Source organism: Salmo trutta, chromosome 23 (genome assembly GCF_901001165.1).
Source record: "Salmo trutta chromosome 23, fSalTru1.1, whole genome shotgun sequence".
In the NCBI taxonomy this organism is placed as follows: Eukaryota; Metazoa; Chordata; class Actinopteri; order Salmoniformes; family Salmonidae; genus Salmo; species Salmo trutta.
The window spans coordinates 5,510,863-5,533,395 of NC_042979.1; the positions used below are offsets into that span (position 1 = coordinate 5,510,863).

The 22,533-nt window shown below is 50.3% G+C and overlaps 1 protein-coding gene across 3 annotated transcripts in view; it reads right to left on the reverse strand.

Moving 5' to 3' along the window:
* The window catches only part of rabgap1 (RAB GTPase activating protein 1), a 156,820-nt gene extending 134,626 nt beyond the window's left edge, over nucleotides 1–22,194 (reverse strand). For 2 of the 3 annotated variants that reach the window (XM_029708594.1, XM_029708590.1), the window contains exon 1: nucleotides 22,077–22,194. The gene's annotated coding sequence lies outside the window, so the exon portion shown is untranslated. Of the gene's footprint in view, nucleotides 1–19,790; nucleotides 19,874–22,076 lie in introns of all 3 variants that reach the window. The other variant, XM_029708591.1, reaches the window with a different exon arrangement.
* Nucleotides 22,195–22,533: the final 339 nt, after the last annotated feature.

Consider the following 22,533-nt stretch of genomic DNA (forward strand, 5'->3'; position numbering starts at 1 on the left):
CTCAATGCCATCAGAAAAATCCCAGAACATATTCCAGTCTGTGCTAGCAAAACAGTCCTGTAGCTTAGCATCTGCTTCATCTGACCACTTTTTTATTGACTGAGTCACTGGTGCTTCCTGCTTTAGTTTTTGCTTGTAAGCAGGAATTAAGAGGATATAATTATGGTCAGATTTGCCAAATGGTGGGCGAGCGAGAGCTTTGTACGCATCTCTGTGTGTGAAGTAAAAGGTGGTCTAGAGTTTTTTTCCCTCTGGTTGCACATTTAACATACTGGTAGAAATGAGGTAAAACGGATTTAAGTTGCCCTGCATTAAAGTCCCAGGCCAATAGGAGTGCAGCCTCTGGATGAGCGTTTTCCTGTTAGCTTATGGCCGTATACAGCTCATTGAGTGCGGTCTTAGCGCCAGCATCAGTTTGTGGTGGTAAAGACAGCTACGAAGAATATAGATGAAAACTATCTTGGTAGATAGCGTGGTCTACAGCTTATCATGAGATCCTCTACCTCAGGCTAGCAAAACCTTGAGACGTCCTTAGATATCGTGCACCAGCTGTTGTTTCCAAATATACATAGACCGCCACCCCTTGTCTTACCAGAGGCTGGTGTTCTATCCTGCCGATACAGTGTTTAACCCACCAGCTGTATGTTATTCATGTTGTCGTTCAGCCACGACTCTGTGAAACATAAGATATTAGTTTTTAATGTCCGTTGGTGGGATATACGTGATTGTAGTTCGTCCACTTTATTATTCAGCGATTGTACGTTGGCCAATAGTACCGATGGCAAAGGCAGATTAGCCAAAACCTCAAATGCAGTATATCCCTTTTGTAGCTCTGAGTCTCTACTTTTATCCAATGTAAAAAAAAAAAACACAATTTCATATTTTGCTACATAAGACCGATTTGAGCTGGTCGGTCACATATCCTCCCTGGCATTTTCATTAATTGTCATGTCAAACACTGTATTCAAAGTGCCCACTTAGAATTAGAATAATCATTATTTTTCCAACAGTTCACCCAAGTGTTTTGACTACGGTTTGCAACTGCACATGAGGACAAAGATAGTACTTTTTGGAGAAATGTCCTGATGGTCTGATGAAATGGTCTGATGAAACAAAATTAGAACTTTTTGGCCATAATGACCATCGTTATGTTTTGAGGGAAAAGGGGGAGGCTTGCAAGCCGAAGAACACCATCCCAACCATGAAGCACGGGGGTGGCAGCATCATATTGTGGGGGTGCTTTGCTGCAGGAGGGACTGGTGCATTTCACAAAAGAGATGGCATCATGAGGCAGGAAAATGATGTAGATATATTGAAGCAACATCAGTCAGGAAGTTCAAGCTTGGTCTCAAATGGGTCTTACAAATGGACAATGACCCCAAGCATACTTCCAAAGTTGTGGCAAAATGGCTTAAGGACAACAAAGTCAAGGTATTGGAGTAGCCAACACAAAGCCCTGACCTCAATCCTATAGAAAATGTGGGCAGAACTAAAAAAGCATGTGCGAGCAAGGAAGCCTACAAACCTGATTCAGTTACACCAGCTCTGTCAGGAAGAATGGGCCAAAATTCACCCAACTTACTGTGGGAAGCTTGTGGAAGGTTACCCAAAACGTTTGACCCAAGTTAAACAATTTAAAGGCAATGCTACCAAATGCTAATTGAGTGTATGTAAACTTCTGATCCACTGGGAATGTGATGAAAGAAATAAAAGCTGAACTAAATCATTCTCTCTACTATTATTCTGACATTTCACATTCTTAAAATAAAGTGGTGATCCTAACTGACCTAAGACAGGGAATTTTTACTAGGATTAAATGTCAGGAATTGTGAAAAACTGAATTTAAATGTATTTGGCTAAGGTGTATGTAAACTTCTGACTTCAACTGTAGCTGTCACCCTCAACAAAGCAAATTTAGAACTTTTATAATTCAAAAACATAAAATAAATCTATTTGAAAAATACAATCACCCAGCCCTACTATAGACCGATAAGCATGACGATCAAATGTAGTTACATCGACTGGTATTTACATCAATAAATAAAAGGCATTATTTTGTAATGGGATTTTTTTCTCCCAGTCATTTGATTTGAGCCATAAAGGAGACTACGCACTCACCACCCAACTACTACGATCAGATTATGGGGGGGGGGCAATGTTGCCTGTTTTTTTGTTCCTCCACTTTGATTCTGAAATCTTGTCATTTTTGCAGATTAAGTTTTTGAGATAGTAATGTATACATATTTATTGTTTACAAACTGGCTATGACATAGCCAATGAATATATAGCACAACTTTGGATTTCAACCCGTCTCAAAATCAAATGGTTTAGACCGTTTGGAAGTTTTAATGAGTTAATTTCATAACGTGGAAAGCAGGACGAGAAAATTAATCAACTTTACCCTGTATATCTAAAAAAAAAAAAAAAAGGCCATACACACTAATTGTTAAATACAAAACTAGAAAAACTATTGCTGACAGTGAACCAGAAATATAAAAATAAAATCTAAAGCCCCATTCAGCAGGTAGCCTTTTCTGCTATAGACTGCAGGAAATGGCAGTTACAGGTGTTCAAAATTGCACCTTCTTAAAAAAATAGACACTGAGCGGCATTGCCTTCACGTGCACAATGAACAGACTCAGTGAGATGCGTGCATCATTATTTTCAAGTCACACACACACATAGATAGAACTTCAAAACACACACATGGGATGGTTAGACAGTCACACACATGAACGTTACAATCAGACAAAAACACACACGGAATACACTGACTGAAACCGAAAATAATGTGCACTGACTCATTCACACAAGACGCTATTTCCAGTGGCGACACGTCATTCAGGGCAGGTGGCGCAGAGCCCCACGTATTTTGAGACCCACATTTCATTTTGAGAACCACACTTTTTTTACATGTTATTTTGGCATTAATACGTGTCACATATCAGTTTGCAAACAATGCAAAACGTTTATTTTTTTAGCATTGTGTTAATAAACTCATATCTCCCTCACTAGCTTTAAGCACCAGCTGTCAGAGCAGCTCACAGATCACTGCACACAGCCCATCTGTAAATAGCCCATCCAACTACCTCATCCCCATATTGTTATTTATTTTGCTCCTTTGCACCCCAGTACCGCTGCTTGCACACTCATCTTCTGCACATCTATCACTCCAGTGTTTAATTTGCCGTGCTGTAATAATTTTGCTACTATGGCCTATTTATTGCCTCACCTCCCTTATCCTACCTCATTTTCACACACTGTATATAGACTTTCTCTATTGTATTATTGACTGTATGTTTTGTTTATTCCATGTGTAACTCTGTGTTGTTGTTTGTGTCGCACTGCTTTGCTTTATCTTGGCCAGGTCGCAGTTGTAAATGAGAACTTGTACTCGACTAGCCTACCTGGTTAAATAAAGGTGAATTGTATTAAAAAAACTTAAATAAAGCAGCATACAAACATGGTCTCTTTTTTACTTTCTTGAGTAAGGCAGCTCCAAAATGTCAGAAAGGTCAGATAGCAATTTAGTCGGCTTTGGTATTTTGTTTCGTTATTCCAATGTTGTACATATGAGTCCTTTGATTGGTTCATGATTTTGTTTATTGGAATTCTTTCTTTTGAAGCAGTGCTGGTGTCAGTTTGGTTGGCGAGGTCCAACACCAGCTGACTGAGAGGGCTCGTTTCTGGGCTCAGCTCTTGGGTTTGAAGTGCTTTAAATTGCAGACTTGAATTTGGACTTGAATTTAGATGTAGCCAAAATGTTCATTATCTTTTCTGTATTTTCATTACTACTGGAAAGCGGCCCAATTCTGCCCTACATGCATTAGTTGGTGTATTTCTCTGGACTTGTAGAATTGTCTGACAGATTTCTGCATGTAGGGTCTCCCACATTTTAAAGTCCAGTTTATTGAGTGGCCCCCAAAACCTCACTTCCGTAAAGAGCTATTGGTAGGATTACACTGTCAAATATTTTGGTCCAAATTCTAATTGGGATGTTGATATTGAATAATTTCATTTTTATTGCATACAATGCTCTGCGGGCTTTTTCTTTGAGGGCATTCACTGCCATATTGAAGTTTCCCGATATATGGTCAGACAAAGGTGTGTAATGTCATTTTTAGTGTGTTCAATTACGGTGTTGTTCAGGGTGAATTTATATTGTGTTTCTGACATCTGCTTTTTTTTATTATTTACTTCCAGGGCCCAATTATGGCAATATTGCTCTAGAATGTTAAGGTTCTGTTGAAGACCTTTGGTTGGTGACAGAAGTACCAAGTCATCAGCATATAGCAGGTATTTTACCTCTGTCTCAAATAGTGTGAGTCCTGGCGCTGGAGAATGGTCCAACATGTCTGCTAATTCATTGATATAAATGTTGAAAAGATTTGGACTCAAACTTCAGCCTCTTTGGAGAATTTTGTAGAATAGCCCTTTGTGCCAAATAGAATCAAATGCTTTTTTAAAGTCAATAAAGCAAGCAAAGATTTTGCCCTCTTTTTTTGCTGGACGTGTTTATTAATTAGTGTGTGTAAGGTGTATATATGCTCTCTCTCCCTCTGGCACTCGCTCGCTCTCCCTCGGGCACTCTCGGTCTCTCTCTCTCTCTCCCTCTCCCTCCCTCTCGGGCACTCGCTCGCTCTCTCGGGCACTCGCTCGCCCTCCCTCTCTCGGGCACTCGCTCGCCCTCCCTCTCTCGGGCACTCGCTCGCCCTCCCTCTCTCGGGCACTCGCTCGCCCTACCTCTCTCGGGCACTCGCTCGCCCTACCTCTCTCGGGCACTCGCTCGCCCTCCCTCTCTCGGGCACTCGCTCGCTCTCTCCCTCCCTCCCTCTCTCGGGCACTCGCTCGCCCTCCCTCTCTCGGGCACTCGCTCGCCCTCCCTCTCTCGGGCACTCGCTCGCCCCTCCCTCTCTCGGGCACTCGCTCGCCCTCCCTCTCTCGGGCACTCGCTCGCTCTCTCCCTCTCTCGGGCACTCGCTCGCTCTCTCCCTCTCTCTCTCGGGCACTCGCTCGCTCTCTCCCTCTCTCTCTCGGGCACTCGCTCGCTCTCTCCCTCCCTCTCTCTCTCGGGCACTCGCTCGCTCTCTCCCTCCCTCTCTCTCTCGGGCACTCGCTCGCTCTCTCCCTCCCTCTCTCTCTCGGGCACTCGCTCGCTCTCTCCCTCCCTCTCTCTCTCGGGCACTCGCTCGCTCTCTCCCTCCCTCCCTCTCTCTCTCGGGCACTCGCTCGCTCTCTCCCTCCCTCCCTCGGGCACTCGCTCGCTCTCTCCCTCCCTCCCTCGGGCACTCGCTCGCTCTCTCCCTCCCTCCCTCGGGCCCTCGGGCACTCGCTCGCTCTCTCCCTCCCTCCCTCGGGCCCTCGGGCACTCGCTCGCTCTCTCCCTCCCTCCCTCGGGCCCTCGGCACTCGCTCGCTCTCTCCCTCCCTCCCTCGGGCCCTCGGGCACTCGCTCGCTCTCTCCCTCCCTCCCTCGGGCCCTCGGGCACTCGCTCTCTCCCTCCCTCCCTCGGGCCCTCGGGCACTCGCTCTCTCCCTCCCTCCCTCGGGCCCTCGGGCACTCGCTCTCTCCCTCCCTCCCTCGGGCCCTCGGGCACTCGCTCCCTCCCTCGGGCCCTCGGGCACTCGCTCGCTCTCTCCCTCCCTCCCTCGGGCCCTCGGGCACTCGCTCTCTCCCTCCCTCCCTCGGGCCCTCGGGCACTCGCTCTCTCCCTCCCTCCCTCGGGCCCTCGGGCACTCGCTCGCTCTCTCCCTCCCTCCCTCTCTGCTCGCTCTCTCCCTCCCTCTCTCTCTGCTCGCTCTCTCCCTCCCTCTCTCTCTCGGGCACTCGATCGCTCTCACCCTCCCTCTCTCTCTCGGGCACTTGCTCGCTCTCTCCCTCCCTCTCTCTCTCGGGAACTCGCTCGCTCTCTCGGGCACTCGCTCGCTCTCTCCCTCCCTCCCTCGGGCACTCGCTCGCTCTCTCCCTCCCTCCCTCGGGCACTCGCTCGCTCTCTCCTCCCGCACTCGCTCGCTCTCTCCCTCCCTCCCTCGGGCACTCGCTCGCTCTCTCCCTCCCTCCCTCGGGCACTCGCTCGCTCTCTCCCTCCCTCCCTCCCTCCCTCGGGCCCTCGGGCACTCGCTCTCTCCCTCCCTCCCTCCCTCGGGCACTCGCTCTCTCCCTCCCTCCCTCCCTCGGGCCCTCGGGCACTCGCTCTCTCCCTCCCTCCCTCCCTCGGGCCCTCGGGCACTCGCTCTCTCCCTCCCTCCCTCCCTCGGGCCCTCGGGCACTCGCTCTCTCCCTCCCTCCCTCCCTCCCTCGGGCCCTCGCTCTCTCCCTCCCTCCCTCGGGCCCTCGCTCGCTCTCTCCCTCCCTCTCTCGGGCACTCGCTCGCTCTCTCCCTCCCTCTCTCGGGCACTCGCTCGCTCTCTCCCTCTCTCCATCCCTCTCTCGGGCACTCGCTCGCTCTCTCCCTCTCTCCATCCCTCTCTCGGGCACTCGCTCGCTCTCTCCCTCGGGCACTCGCTCGCTCTCTCCCTCGGGCACTCGCTCGCTCTCTCCCTCGGGCGCTCGCTCTCTCCCTCGGGCGCTCGCTCTCTCCCTCGGGCACTCGCTCGCTCTCTCCCTCGGGCACTCGCTCGCTCTCTCGCTCACTCCCTCGGGCACTCGCTCGCTCACTCCCTCGGGCACTCGCTCGCTCACTCCCTCGGGCACTCGCTCGCTCGCTCTCTCCCTCCCTCGGGCACTCGCTCGCTCGCTCTCTCCCTCCCTCGGGCACTCGCTCGCTCGCTCTCTCCCTCGGGCCACTCCGCTCGCGGGTCGGCTCTCTCCCTCCCTCGGGCACTCGCTCGCTCTCTCCCTCCCTCGGGCACTCGCTCGCTCTCTCCCTCCCTCGGGCACTCGCTCGCTCTCTCCCTCCCTCGGGCACTCGCTCGCTCGCTCTCTCCCTCGGGCACTCGCTCGCTCTCTCCCTCGGGCACTCGCTCGCTCTCTCCTCGGGCACTCGCTCGCTCTCTCCCTCGGGCACTCGCTCGCTCTCTCCCTCGGGCACTCGCTCGCTCTCTCCCTCTCTCGCTCGCTCTCTCCCTCCCTCTTTCGCTCTCTCCCTCTCTCTCGGGCACTCGCTCGCTCTCTCCCTCTTTCGCTCTCTCCCTCTCTCTCGGGCACTCGCTCGCTCTCTCCCTCTTTCGCTCTCTCCCTCTCTCTCGGGCACTCGCTCGCTCTCTCCCTCTCTCTCGGGCACTCGCTCGCTCTCTCCCTCTCTCTCGGGCACTCGCTCGCTCTCTCCCTCTCTCTCGGGCACTCGCTCGCTCTCTCCCTCGGGCACTCGCTCGCTCTCTCCCTCGGGCACTCGCTCGCTCTCTCCCTCGGGCACTCGCTCGCTCTCTCCCTCGGGCACTCGCTCGCTCTCTCCCTCGGGCACTCGCTCGCTCTCTCCCTCGGGCACTCGCTCGCTCTCTCCCTCTCTCGCTCTCTCCCTCTCTTGCTCTCTCCCCTCTCTCGCTCTCTCCCTCTCTCTCGGGCACTCGCTCGCTCTCTCCCTCTCTCTCGGGCACTCGCTCGCTCTCTCCCTCTCTCTCGGGCACTCGCTCGCTCTCTCCCTCTCTCTCGGGCACTCGCTCGCTCTCTCCCTCCCTCTCTCGGGCACTCGCTCGCTCTCTCCCTCCCTCTCTCGGGCGCTCTCTCTCTCCCTCCCTCTCTCGGGCGCTCTCTCTCTCCCTCCCTCTCTCGGGCGCTCTCTCTCCCTCCCTCTCTCTGGCACTCGCTCGCTCTCTCCCTCTCTCTCTCTCTCTGGCACTCGCTCGCTCTCTCCCTCTCTCTCTCTCTGGCACTCGCTCGCTCTCTCCCTCGGGCACTCGCTCGCTCTCTCCCTCGGGCACTCGCTCGCTCTCTCTCTCGGGCACTCGCTCTCTACCTCTCTCCATCCCTCCCTCGGGCACTCGCTCTCTCCCTCGGGCACTCGCTCGCTCTCTCCCTCGGGCACTCGCTCGCTCTCTCCCTCTCTCGCTCTCTCCCTCTCTCTCGGGCGCTCGCTCGCTCTCTCCCTCTCTCTCGGGCGCTCGCTCGCTCTCTCCCTCTCTCTCGGGCGCTCGCTCGCTCTCTCCCTCTCTCTCGGGCGCTCGCTCGCTCTCTCCCTCCCTCTCGGGCGCTCGCTCGCTCTCTCCCTCTCGGGCGCTCGCTCGCTCTCTCCCTCTCGGGCGCTCGCTCGCTCTCTCCCTCTCGGGCGCTCTCTCTCTCCCTCCCTCTCTCGGGCGCTCTCTCTCTCCCTCCCTCTCTCGGGCGCTCTCTCTCTCCCTCCCTCTCTCGGGCGCTCTCTCTCTCCCTCCCTCTCTCGGGCGCTCTCTCTCCCTCCCTCTCTCTGGCACTCGCTCGCTCTCTCCCTCTCTCTCTCTGGCACTCGCTCGCTCTCTCCCTCTCTCTCTCTGGCACTCGCTCGCTCTCTCCCTCGGGCACTCGCTCGCTCTCTCCCTCGGGCACTCGCTCGCTCTCTCTCTCGGGCACTCTCTCGGGCACTCGCTCTCTCCCTCTCTCCATCCCTCTCTCGGGCACTCGCTCGCTCTCTCCCTCTCTCCATCCTCTCTCGGGCACTCGCTCGCTCTCTCCCTCGGGCACTCGCTCGCTCTCTCCCTCGGGCACTCGCTCGCTCTCTCCCTCGGGCACTCGCTCGCTCTCTCCCTCTCTCTCGGGCACTCGCTCGCTCTCTCCCTCTCTCTCGGGCACTCGCTCGCTCTCTCTCTCTCTCTCTCGGGGCACTCGCTCGCTCTCTCCCTCTCTCTCGGCGCACTCGCTCGCATCTCTCCTCCCTCTCGGGCACTCCCTCGCTCTCCTCGGGCACTACGCTCGCCTCTTTCTGTCTTCTCTCGGGGCACTCCGCTCGCTCTCTCCCTCTCTAGGCGACTCTCTCCCACATCGGCGCTCTCTTCCATCCCTCGTCCTCGGGCTCTCGCTCGCTCTCTCCCTCCCTCTCTCGGGCACCCGCTCGCTCTCTCTCTCCCTCCCTCTCTCGGGCACCCGCTCGCTCTCCTCTCTCCCCTCCCTCTCTCGGGCACCCCGCATCGCTCTCTCCCTCCATCATCTCTCTCGGGCGCACCCGCTCGCTCTCTCCCGTCCCTCCCTCTCTCGTGGCACCCGCTCGCTCTCTCCCATCCCTCCCTCTCTCGGGCAACGTCGCTTCGCTCTCTCCCTCCCTCCCCTCCTCTCGGGCCACTCTATCGCTTCTACGCTCGCTCTCTCTCTCCCTCCCTCTCTCGGGCACTCGCTCGCTCTCTCTCTCCCTCCCTCTCCGGGCACTCGCTCGCGCTCTATCCTCCTCCCTCTACTCGGGCCCCGCTCGCTCTCATCCCTCCCTCACCTCTCTCGGGCACCCGCTCGCTCTCTCCCTCCCTCCACTCTCTCGGGCACTCGATCGGCTCTCTCCGCTCCCTCCCTCTCTCGGGCAACTCGCCTCGCTCTCCTCTCCCTCCCTCTCTCGTCGGCACTCGCGTCCGCTCTCTCTCTCCCTCCCTCTCTCGGGCACTCGCTCGCTCTCTCTCTCCCCCCCTCTCTCGGGCACGCGCTCGGCTTCTCTCTCTCCCTCCCTCTCTCGGGCACTCGCTCGCTCTCTCTCTCCCTCCCTCTCTCGGGCACTCGCTCGCTCTCTCTCTCCCTCTCTCGGGCACTCGCTCGCTCTCACCCTCCCTCCCTCTCTCGGGCACTCGCTCGCTCTCACCCTCCCTCTCTCTCTCGGGCACTCGCTCGCTCTCACCCTCCCTCTCTCTCTCGGGCACTCGCTCGCTCTCTCCCTCCCTCTCTCGGGCACTCGCTCTCTCCATCCCTCTCTCGGGCACTCGCTCTCTCCCTCTCTCCCTCGGGCACTCGCTCTCTCCCTCTCTCCCTCGGGCACTCGCTCTCTCCCTCTCTCCCTCGGGCACTCGCTCCCTCTCTCCCTCTCTCGGGCACTCGCTCCCTCTCTCCCTCTCTCGGGCACTCGCTCGCTCTCTCCCTCTCTCGGGCACTCGCTCGCTCTCTCCCTCTCTCGGGCACTCGCTCGCTCTCTCCCTCTCTCGGGCGCTCGCTCGCTCTCTCCCTCCCCTCTCTGGGGCGTCGCCGCTCCTCTCCCTCCTCTCTCGGCCTCGACTCGCTCTCTCCCCCTCTCTGGGCGGCTCGCTCGCTCTCTCCCTCTCTCGGGCGCTCGCTCGCTCTCTCCCTCTCTCGGGCGCTCGCTCGCTCTCTCCCTCTCTCGGGCGCTCGCTCGCTCTCTCCCTCTCTCGGGCGCTCGCTCGCTCGCTCTCTCCCTCTCTCGGGCGCTCGCTCGCTCTCTCCCTCTCTCGGGCGCTCGCTCTCTCCCTCTCTAGGGCGCTCGATCTTCTCACTTCTCTGGGCGCTCGCTCTCCCCTCTCTCAGGCGCTCGCTCTCTCCCTCTCTCGGGCGCTCGCTCGCTCTCTCCCTCCCTCTCTCGCTCTCTCGGGCGCTCGCTCTCTCCCTCTCTCGGGCGCTCGCTCGCTCTCTCCCTCCCTCTCTCGCTCTCTCGGGCGCTCGCTCGCTCTCCCTCTCCCTCTCGGGCGCTCGCTCGCTCTCTCCCTCTCGGCGCGATCGCCTCGGCTCGCAATCTAGCCTCGGCATCTCCCTCGCTCTCTCCCACTCGCTCCCTCTCTCGGGCGCTCGCTCGCTCTCTCCCTCTCTCGGGCGCTCGCTCGCTCTCTCCCTCTCTCGGGCGCTCGCTCGCTCTCTCCCTCTCTCGGGCGCTCGCTCGCTCTCTCCCTCCCTCTCTCGGGCGCTCGCTCGCTCTCTCCCTCCCTCTCTCGGGCGCTCGCTCGCTCTCTCCCTCTCTCGGGCGCTCGCTCGCTCTCTCCCTCTCTCGGGCGCTCGCTCGCTCTCTCCCTCTCTCGGGCGCTCCCTCGCTCTCTCCCTCTCTCGGGCGCTCCCTCGCTCTCTCCCTCTCTCGGGCGCTCCCTCTCTCGCTCACTCGCTCGCTCTCTCCCTCTCGCTCGCTCTCTCCCTCTCGCTCGCTCTCTCCCTCTCGCTCGCTCTCCCACTCGCTCGCTCGCTCCCTCTCGCTCGCTCTCTCCCTCTCTCGGGCGCTCGCTCGCTCTCTCGGGCGCTCGCTCGCTCTCTCCCTCTCTCGGGCGCTCCCTCGCTCTCTCGGGCGCTCCCTCTCTCGCTCACTCGCTCTCTCCCTCTCGCTCGCTCTCTCCCTCTCGCTCGCTCTCTCCCTCTCGCTCGCTCTCTCCCTCTCGCTCGCTCTCTCCCACTCGCTCGCTCTCTCCCACTCGCTCGCTCTCTCCCACTCGCTCGCTCTCTCCCACTCGCTCGCTCTCCACTCGCTCGCTCTCTCCCACTCGCTCGCTCTCTCCCACTCGCTCGCTCTCTCCCACTCGCTCGCTCTCTCCCACTCGCTCGCTCTCTCCCTCTCGCTCGCTCTCTCCCTCTCGGGCACTCGCTCGCTCTCTCCCTCTCGGGCACTCGCTCGCTCTCTCCCTCTCGGGCACTCGCTCGCTCTCTCCCTCTCGGGCACTCGCTCGCTCTCTCCCTCTCGGGCACTCGCTCGCTCTCTCCCTCTCGGGCACTCGCTCGCTCTCGCTCTCGGGCACTCGCTCGCTCTCTCCCTCTCGCTCGCTCTCTCCCTCTCGCTCGCTCTCTCCCTCTCGCTCGCTCTCTCCCTCTCGCTCGCTCTCTCCCACTCGCTCGCTCTCTCCCTCTCGCTCGCTCTCTCCCACTCGCTCGCTCTCTCCCTCTCGCTCGCTCTCTCCCACTCGCTCGCTCTCTCCCACTCGCTCGCTCTCTCCCACTCGCTCGCTCTCTCCCACTCGCTCGCTCTCTCCCACTCGGGCACTCGCTCGCTCTCTCCCTCTCGGGCACTCGCTCGCTCTCTCCCTCTCGGGCACTCGCTCGCTCTCTCCCTCTCGGGCACTCGCTCGCTCTCGCTCTCTCGGGCACTCGCTCGCTCTCTCCCTCTCTCGGGCACTCGCTCGCTCTCTCTGGCACTCGCTCGCTCTCTCCGGCACTCGCTCGCTCTCTCCCTCTCTCGCTCTCTCGGGCACTCGCTCGCTCTCTCCCTCTCTCTCTCTCTCTCTCTCGGGCACTCGCTCGCTCTCTCCCTCTCTCTCTCTCGGGCACTCGCTCGCTCTCCCTCTCTCTCTCTCGGGCACTCGCTCGCTCTCCCTCTCTCTCTCTCGGGCACTCGCTCGCTCTCCCTCTCTCTCTCTCGGGCACTCGCTCTCTCTCTCCCTCTCTCTCTCTCTCTCGGGCACTCGCTCGCTCTCTCCCTCCCTCTCTCTCGGGCACTCGCTCGCTCTCTCCCTCTCTCTCTCTCTCGGGCACTCGCTCGCTCTCTCAAATTTTTCAAATTCAAGCTGCTTTATTGGCATGAAAAACATTGTGTCAATATTGCCAAAGCAACAATGTATACAATATACATTGTAATAAAATTATAAACAATAACAAATAATATAAAATGGCAGTAAATAATAATACAAAATTAAATACAAAAATAATAACAGTAAAATGGTAACAGTCAATAGTAGAATGTAATGTAATAAATATAAAAATATGGAAAATGAAACTATAACTAACTTATAACTAAATAACGGTCATCTTCAATATTACAACTACTATCATCATTAGCACTACTACTACCACCCCCACCATCACCACCCATACCACTACTACTACCACCACCACCACCACCACCATCACTAAACTGCTATCATTACCATTACCACCCATACCACTACTACTACCACCACCATCACTAAACTGCTATCATTACCATTACCACCCATACCACTACTACCACCACCATCACTAAACTGCTATCATTACCATTACCACCCATACCACTACTACTACTACTACTACTACTACTACTACTACTACTACTACTACTACTACTACTACTACCACCACCATCACTAAACTGCTATCATTACCACCCATATCACTACTACTACCCCCACCATCACTAAACTGCTATCATTACCATTACCACCCATACCACTACTACTACCACCACCACCATCACTAAACTGCTATCATTACCATTACCACCCATACAGCTACTACTACTACTACCACCACCACCACCACTAAACTGCTATCATTACCATTACTACCCATACCACTACTACTACCACCACCATCACTAAACTGCTATCATTACCATTACCACTCATACCACTACCATCACTAAACTGCTATCATTACCATTACCACCCATACCACTACTACTACCACCGCCACCATCACTAAACTGCTATCATTACCATTACTAACCATACCACTACTACTACCACCACCATCACTAAACTGCTATCATTACCATTACCACCCATACCACTACCATCACTAAACTGCTATCATTACCAGTACCACCCATACCACTACTACCACTACCATCACTAAACTGCTATCATTACCAGTACCACCCATACCACTACTACCACTACCACTACTACACTGCTATCATTACCAGTACCACCCATACCACTAGTACTACCACCACCATCACTAAACTGCTATCATTACCACCCATACCACTACTACTACTACTACCACCAACACTAAACTGCTATCATTACCATTACCACTCATACCACTACTACCACCACCACCACCATCACTAAACTGCTATCATTACCATTACCACCCATACCACTACTACTACAACCACCACCACCACCATCACTACCACCCATACCACTACTACTACTACCACCACCATCACTAAACTGCTATCATTACCATTACCACCCATACCACTACTACTACTACTACCACCACCATCACTAAACTGTTATCATTACCATTACCACCCATACCACTACTACTACCACCACCACCATCACTAAACTGTTATCATTACCACCCATACCACTACTACTACCACCACCATCACTAAACTGCTATCATTACCATTACCACCCATACCACTACTACTACCACCACCACTAAACTGCTATCATTACCAGTACCACCCATACCACCACCATCACTAAACTGCCATCATTACCACCCATACCACTACTACTACTACCACCACCATCACTAAACTGCTATCATTACCATTACCACCCATACCACTACTACTACCACCACCACCATCACTAAACTGTTATCATTACCATTACCACCCATACCACTACTACTACTACCACCATCACTAAACTGCTATCATTACCACTACCACCCATACCACTACTACTACCACCACCACCATCACTAAACTGCCATCATTACCACCCATACCACTACTACTACTACCACCACCATCACTAAACTGCTATCATTACCATTACCACCCATACCACTACTACTACCACCACCACCATCACTAAACTGTTATCATTACCATTACCACCCATACCACTACTACTACTACCACCATCACTAAACTGCTATCATTACCACTACCACCCATACCACTACTACTACCACCACCACCATCACTAAACTGTTATCATTACCACCCATACCACTACTACTACCACCACCATCACTAAACTGCTATCATTACCATTACCACCCATACCACTACTACCACCACCATCACTAAACTGCTATCATTACCATTACCACCCATACCACCACTACTACTACCACCATCACTAAACTGCTATCATTACCATTACCACCCATACCACTACTACTACCACCACCATCACTAAACTGTTATCATTACCATTACCACCCATACCACTACTACTACTACCACCATCACTAAACTGCTATCATTACCATTACCACCCATACCACTACTACTACCACCACCACCACTAAACTGCTATCATTACCATTACCACCCATACCACCACTACTACTACCACCATCACTAAACTGCTATCATTACCATTACCACCCATACCACTACTATTTGGAATGATAAACAACAATAATAATAGTAATAACGATAATAGTAATAATAAGTAAGTTACTGCTGACTATGCAGATGTTATTATTCAGTGTCCCTCAGGCTGTGGCAGGCAAATACATATTTGGCTCCTTCCTCATTGCTCCTTCGCCCATGAGTATTTTTAGTTTTTCCTCTGGGTTTAATAAATTCAAATTTGGAATAAATGTAGTCATTTCTGTGAATAATGAATCTCTTTGTGAGGAATATTTATCACAGTAAAGGAGAAAGTGCATCTCTGTCTCTACCTCCCCTGTCGTGCAGTGACCACATACACGCTCCTCTTTGGGTAGCCATGTCTTTTTATGTCTGCCGGTTTCTATTGCCAATCGGTGGTCACTCAGCCTGTACTTGGTAAGGATCTGTCTCTGCTTCGTATCTCTGACAGAGTAGAGATAATCAGCCAATTCATATTCTCTGTTTAGGGCCAGATAGCAATTTAGTCGGCTTTGGGATTTTGTTTTTCCAATATTGTAAATATGAGTCCTTTGATTGGTTCATGATTTTGTTTACTGGAATTCTTTCTTTTGAAGCAGTGCTGGTGTCAGCTTGGTTGGTGAGGTCCAACAGCAGCTGACTGAGAGGACTCGTTTCTGGGCTCAGCTTTAAATTTGGACTTGAATTTAGATGTAGCCAAAATATTAATGATCTTTTCATTACTACTGGAAAGTGGCCCAATTCTGCCCTACATGCATTAGTTGGTGTATTATTATTTTTTTCCTCTCTCTCTCTCTCTCTCAAACTGGACAAACAAGAAAGACTGAAATACAAGCTGCTTATGTTTCCTCCCTCCCTCCATTTCTCCCTCTCTCCCCTCCATCTCTCTCCAACGCATGTATAGGAAGAAAGCAAATGGGGTGATGCTAAGTCTGACTGCTGAGCTAACGCTATAACCCCATCTTCTGTCCTGCCTAGCTAGCTGTCATGTCAGCTAGGTGTCACCATAACAACACCACCTACTTATCCCTTCAGAGGGACCATCTTGACATTTGGAGATGTTCCACATCTTGACAAAAATGTGGTAAGGCTGGGCTGTTAATAAAGCCTCTCATACAACGGTCATCAGTCAGACTATTGGAGGAGTTAGGCTAGGGTTTACTCGATACAACTGCCAGACGAGGTTGGTTACTTGGGTTCGGCTCGTTACTCAGCTGCCACAGCCTTTCAGTGGTGGTCAGCTATGTCTTCAGTTCTGGCACTGCAGGGGGCCTCTTAAGCCTTGATCACACCGACAGCATCATTGAGCAAAATAGTACGCAGCATCATTTGGATATGTGTGCAACAAAAGTTCAACATTCTCCTTCTGCTACCACTTCTGTCAAGCCGTCTACGCATACAGTCTGATGCATACGTTCGATAAATCCAACGTATGCACCACACAGAACGCACTGCAACTGCCTCTGCTACGCAATGCTGCAAGGCAAACGCAGCGTTCCATCGGAAATGAATGTACTTCTTTCTGGTGTACCAAAATGCAATGTCGGTGTGATCGAGGAGTTGACTCTCTCCCTCTTTCACTCTCACTCCCTCCCTAGCTGAACTGGCTGCTTTAAGGCCTGCCAGATCAAGCCAGGCCAGCTGAGCTATCCTCTACTCTCAGTGCATCTCATCTCACAAGGGAGAGGAAGGCCGTGAGTGTGAATACTCAGGCTTGCAACACATAAGCTAGCTTCAACCAAATTCGCTGCAGTGATTTCAAATGGCAGAGACAGAGGGGGGGTTACAGAGTTGAGCTTGGGACAGTCGAATCACGAGTGGCGATGCACAAGAGAGGAGAGAGAGGGAGAGAGACGAGAAAGGAAAGAGAGAAACGGCGACAGTCACTGAATCACATTGTGCGGTTGATGATAACCATCTTACTCAGAAGAAGGCACTCTGTCACAGCCCCAAGCTTACAGTGGCTCGGGGTGTTTAATGGATATTCATGAAGAGATCTTACAAAGTTTCCTATCATAACCTACTAAAACAGTATTATGTGGAAGATATACGGTATCCTGCCCTTTTACTACACTGAACAAAATTATAAAACGCAACATGTAGTGTTTGTCCCATGTTTCATATGCTGAAATAAAAAGACCCCAGAATTTTCCCATAGGCACAAAATGCTTATTACTCTCAAATTTTGAAGGAGCGTGCAATTGGCATGCTGAGTGTAGGAATGTCCACCAGAGCTGTTGCTAGAGAATTGAATGTTCATTTTCTACCATAAACCACCTCCAATGTCGTGCCCTTGCCCAGTCATGTGAAATCCATAGATAAGGGCCTAATTTATTTATTTCAATTTCCTTATTTCCTTATATGAACTGTAACTGCATGTTGCGTTTATATTTTTGTTCAGTGCATTCGGAAAGTATTCAGACCCCTTGACTTTTTCAACATTTTGTTACATTACAGCCTTATTCTAAAATGTATACAATTATTTTTGTACCTCAATCGACACACAATACCCCATAATGACAAAGCAAAAACAGGTTTATATATTTGAGAATTTATTAAAAACATTAAACATAATTTTCACATAAGTATTCAGACCCCTCACTCAGTACTTTGTTGAAGCACCTTTGGCAGCGATTATAACCTTGAGTATTACACAGCAAGCTTGGCACACCTGTATTTTGGGACTTTCTCCCATTCTTCTCTGCAGATCCTCTCAAGCTCTGTCAGGTTGGATGGGGAACGTCACTGCACAGCTACTTTCAGGTCTCTCCAGAGATGTTCGATCAGATTCAAGTCTGAGCTCTGACTGGGCCACTCAAGGACATTCAGAGACTTGTCCTGAAGCCATTCCTGGGCTGTCTTGACTGTGTGCTTAGGGTTGTTGTCCTGTTGGAAGGTGAACCTTCGCCCCAGTCTGAGGTCCTGACCACTCTGGAGCAAGTTTTCAATAAGGATTTGTCTGTACTTGGCTTCGTTCATATTTCCCTCGATCCTGACTAGTCTCCCAGTCCCTGCCACTGAAAAACATCCCCACAGCATGATGCTGCCACCAACATGCATCACCGTAGGGATGGTGCCAGATTTCCTCCAGATGTGACACTTGGCATTCAGGCCAAAGAGTTCAATCTTGGCTTCATCAGACCAAAGAATCTTGTTTCTCATGGTCTGAGAGTCTTTAGGTACCTTTTGGCAAACTCCAAGCGGGCTGTCATGTGCATTTTACTGAGGAGAGGCTTCCATCTGGCCACTCTACCATAAAGGCCAACTGGTGGAGTGCTGCAGAGATGGGAGAACCTTCCAGAAGGACAACCATGGACAACCAAGGAATTTCTGGTTTTTATTTTTAATACATTTGCAAAGATTTCTTAAAACCTGTTTTCGCTTTGTCATTATGGGTTATTGTGTGTAGATTGATGAGAAAAAAAATGTTTAGGGAAAGGGAAAGGGGGGATATCTAGTCAGTTGTACAACTGAATGCCTTCAACTGAAATGTGTCGTCCGCATTTAACCCAACCACTCTGAATCAGAGAGGTGCGAGGGGCTGCCTTAATCGACATCCACGTCTTCAGCGCCTGGGGAGTCAAAGGGTCTGAATACATTCTGAATGCAACGTATGTATATGTGACCGACCCTCACGATTCGGTTTTATGTAGCAAAAAAAATAAACACTTTATCTAGTTCTTGGCCTATATTCTAATATGACTTTGGTGCAGGTCATGTTGTTCTTCACAATACTGTCTCTGGTAAACACAGACTATAATATAAATTAAATCAAAGTTTCACGTGCACAGAATACAGAAGGTGTAAACGGTACAGTGAAATTGTTACTTGCATGTGCAGAGTAGCAATATCAAAAATAGATAGTATACAGATAAAAATATTTTATCATTATTAGATGATGCTTACCCAGAGACACTTGTCTAAATTGATGGGTCATGTGAAAGAAATGCTAAAAGCACCTCACAGTCACATCTAGCTGAGTGGATGGGTCACTATTGTCTAGACATGTACACATGTTCATGAAATACAATAGATGGCCGTAATCACCCCCAGACACACCTGGCTAACTTGATGGGTCATGTAATCATCTAGCGAAGTGGAATATTTTGTTTAGACATGTAGCTAGCTAGCTAGTTAGTTATCTAAACAATTAATCACAACCCCAACCCATACTACTAGCAATACAAACTGATTGTCATTGCTAGCCACCATGTATGAAATTCTGTGGTATGAGTCAGCAGGTAGCTAAAGCTAACCAACTAAATTCAATGTTAGCTAGCTAGCTAACAGTAGGCTATAACTAGCAATGCAAATGGCTTTCTGACATACAAGAAATATTAATGCACAGATCACACAACATTCGCTAGCTAACACCACGCTTTAACTTGCAATGAAAAGATCTTCCTTGATTGAAACAATACGGTATTCAAAGTGCCCACTATATTCCAACTTTTGATTGAACAGTATAAACAAACAATCAGAATGGAAAAAGACCCATTAAAATCACTTGTGTTGCCACCCTAGGATCAGGCGCAACTCATGAAGCAGTTTTAGAACTTTTATTATTCAAAAACCTAAAATACCATTAAACACTGTCAAAAATGTGAAAAATACTGCGATATGATATTTTGATCATTACATTTACATTTTAGTCATTTAGCAGACGCTCTTATCCAGAGTGACTTACAGTAGTGAATGCATACATTTCATTATTTATTTATTTTTATTTTTTCCTCGATCATATCGCCCAGCCCTTGAGGATGATTGAAAAAATGCATGCTCAATCACAGTTGTAGCCTAATTGTTGGCCTGGCGTATAGCCTTTCCTTGTAATTTTTTGTTGTTGCACATTACCATCAATCAATCAACACATATGTCCACACTGACACTCCTTAACTGAAAGTCTTGCTAGGCTACTTCAGGGATACAGTAATAGTCCACAAACTAGTAACGTGTCTCCTCTGCATAGAAAACATGACAGGTGTCTTACATCAGACAGGTATCATAGTGGTCATTCCATGTCATTTCAGCAGGTCTTGTCACCCACCATCTCAGATCGTTCTGAAATCGTTTCTGCAGTTAAAAACAGACAAGATTAGCATTCCTGAAATATTATTTTGTTGAAATATAGTTTGATCTCTAGGAAATTAAGCTAATTGATTGCAAAATGTTGTGATCCATTTAATAAACACAAGAGACCAGCAAAATGGATAAAAGGGTGTGGTGGCAGTAGCAGGAACAGCGGCAGCTGGTAAAGAATGCAAGCGACTTCAATGGCTAATTTCTCTGAACATGGTAAAGGAATATCACCAGATTCTCAGGGAGTACATTATAAAGGTTGAAGAAGCAATACTCCAAGCAGCAGCTCCATACTACTTGTCAGACATAGAGAACTGATACTGTATACTGGTTGTTGGGGTGGGATTGCGGTCTTGGGGTGGGATTGCTATGGGTGGCTATTGATAATGTTATTGTATTTCTTATGTCTTTCTCATTAGGAAGAATGACGGACCAAATTGAATGCTAGGTACTATATTTATTGAAGATTATATGAATCCTATCAATAAAAAGGGCCAATTTGGGTATAGAGGCTTAATTTCATAGAGATCTAATTATATTTAAACAAAATCATGCTTCAGGAAGGCTAATCTTAACTGTTTCTAACTACAGAAACAATTTCAGAACAATCTGAGATGGTGGGTAACAAAATCCTCTTTATATGTGCTTTTCGAGGTGGAATGAGGAGACATCCTCCAGAACAACTGACTATTTTGTTTAGTAATAGGTTAGCTCCGAACACCACTTGTGAAAGTTCTCATGGGGCAAGTGCAAGCCTTATCCTGCCTGACTCCTGTCCAGGACATGGCTGTCAATAGCACACAAGCTAGATGCTGCTGCCAGGCTGACTGGCTGACATAATGCAACAACAGCAAGGCCTATACCTGGAGTTGCACACCATTCAAGGTTACGTGGGGTGAGCTAGCTGCACCATGGAAAATTGCAGAAATTCTGTAGCCTGGCACAGAATTCAAAACACCTGCACACAGTCAACAACAACTCCAACAAACACTGATCATAGATAACTGTAGGCCAGGGAACTTTCCCTTACTGTGAGCACCTGTAGGTTTTTATGCAAATATTTGAATATGGCTCAGGCGGAGGGTGTGACTGGTACAGTTGTTTTTGTCGACTGCTGCCTGTATTTCAGGTGAGTTAACAAACTTAAACTGGCCTGGGCTCCGTTACCATGACAACCGCTACTCATAATCACCAAGGGAGAAAGGGCTTCTCTATGGAACGCCAATTGGGTCTTTGCGTGTCAAAAAAGACACACGTCCAAACGGCGTTCCATACTTCTATCAAATTAAAGGCACCAGAGAAATGCGGCACGTGTTAATGTTGAGGATGAATTAATATCCATTTGGTTAAATTCCATAGTCGTCGTTAGTCAGTATTACCATAGCTAACTGACGTTACCTGGCTGTCAGGGTCAACTAGCTGTCCCTGACATGTCATCTAGCGTTACGGGTAACGTTATAACAGTAACATATAGGCTGTGGTAATTTACCCTGACGTCATGTGTCCTGTAAATCATCAGGGGGCCACTAACTAGCTGGCTAACTAGTCATCTGCCAATACAGATTATGGAATATTACAACTACCGAACCCAGCAACTACTGTTAGCTAGCGAATTTAGCAGTCCCTGTCATTTGCAATTAACGCCAACGTAAGGTTACGATAGCGCGGTAGTTGTTTCTGCAAACAAATGCATTTCCAGTTAACACACGGTTGAGTACAATAAACTGTAGCTGGCTGGGACCGGGTAGAGCTAACTAGCTCGCTAATGTTAAATTGCTACTGTAGTTAGACGCCGAGAAAAGCAAGCAGCGAAAGCACTACCTCGTTACGTTACACCCGCTAGCCTAGCTAGCTACATAACTCTGCTTTCTCCAGCCAACTTCGTGATGCCCTGAGTTTATGCAGAAATGTTAATTTGCCATAACATTAGTTGGAGGAACACTAGCTATATGCCTGGCTAGCTAGCTAACGTTACTGTCTAGTTTGGACATAAAACCGTCAGCAAAACTGCTCGGCCTTCAAAGTGATGCACAAACCTTGAACGTTCGGCAGCCCACTGAGCTAATGTTGGCTTAGTTACAGTAGCCAGCTATTTAACAACACTTCAAATATCTCCAGGCTAAAAGTGCCCTGTTCAGAGGAGACACTCAGCTTATTTATTTAACACAGACATGCATACAAGTGTCGAATATCTTACCTGTTTCGACAACTGTGTTTTATTCCAAAGACGGTTATCATAACATTGCGCTAGCTACATCTGCAACAGCATTTAGGGCTGTAAACACAACGCAAACCCCAATGCGTTGGCGCATGCGCAGTACAACACACCTCCTTCGTTTGTGTCAGGAAAAGCATTGCCTGGGACATATCTGGTTATTGTCATCCAGACCTGTATTACATTTCAGTGTGTCTTTGCAAAATAATAAAACAAGGCTATATGTGAAAATTAAGAGACAATGTCGGATAAAAATCGAATGAAGTGTCAAATAAGTGACAGATAAACATATTCTGCATAGGATTCAGTCATCAAGTTTCAAGTTTTTATTAGTTGTATGAACAGGATACATGGTATATATATATATATACACCGTCCAACGAAATGCTTACTTGCAGGTTTCTTCTCGACCATGCATCAACAATAAGAAATAATACAA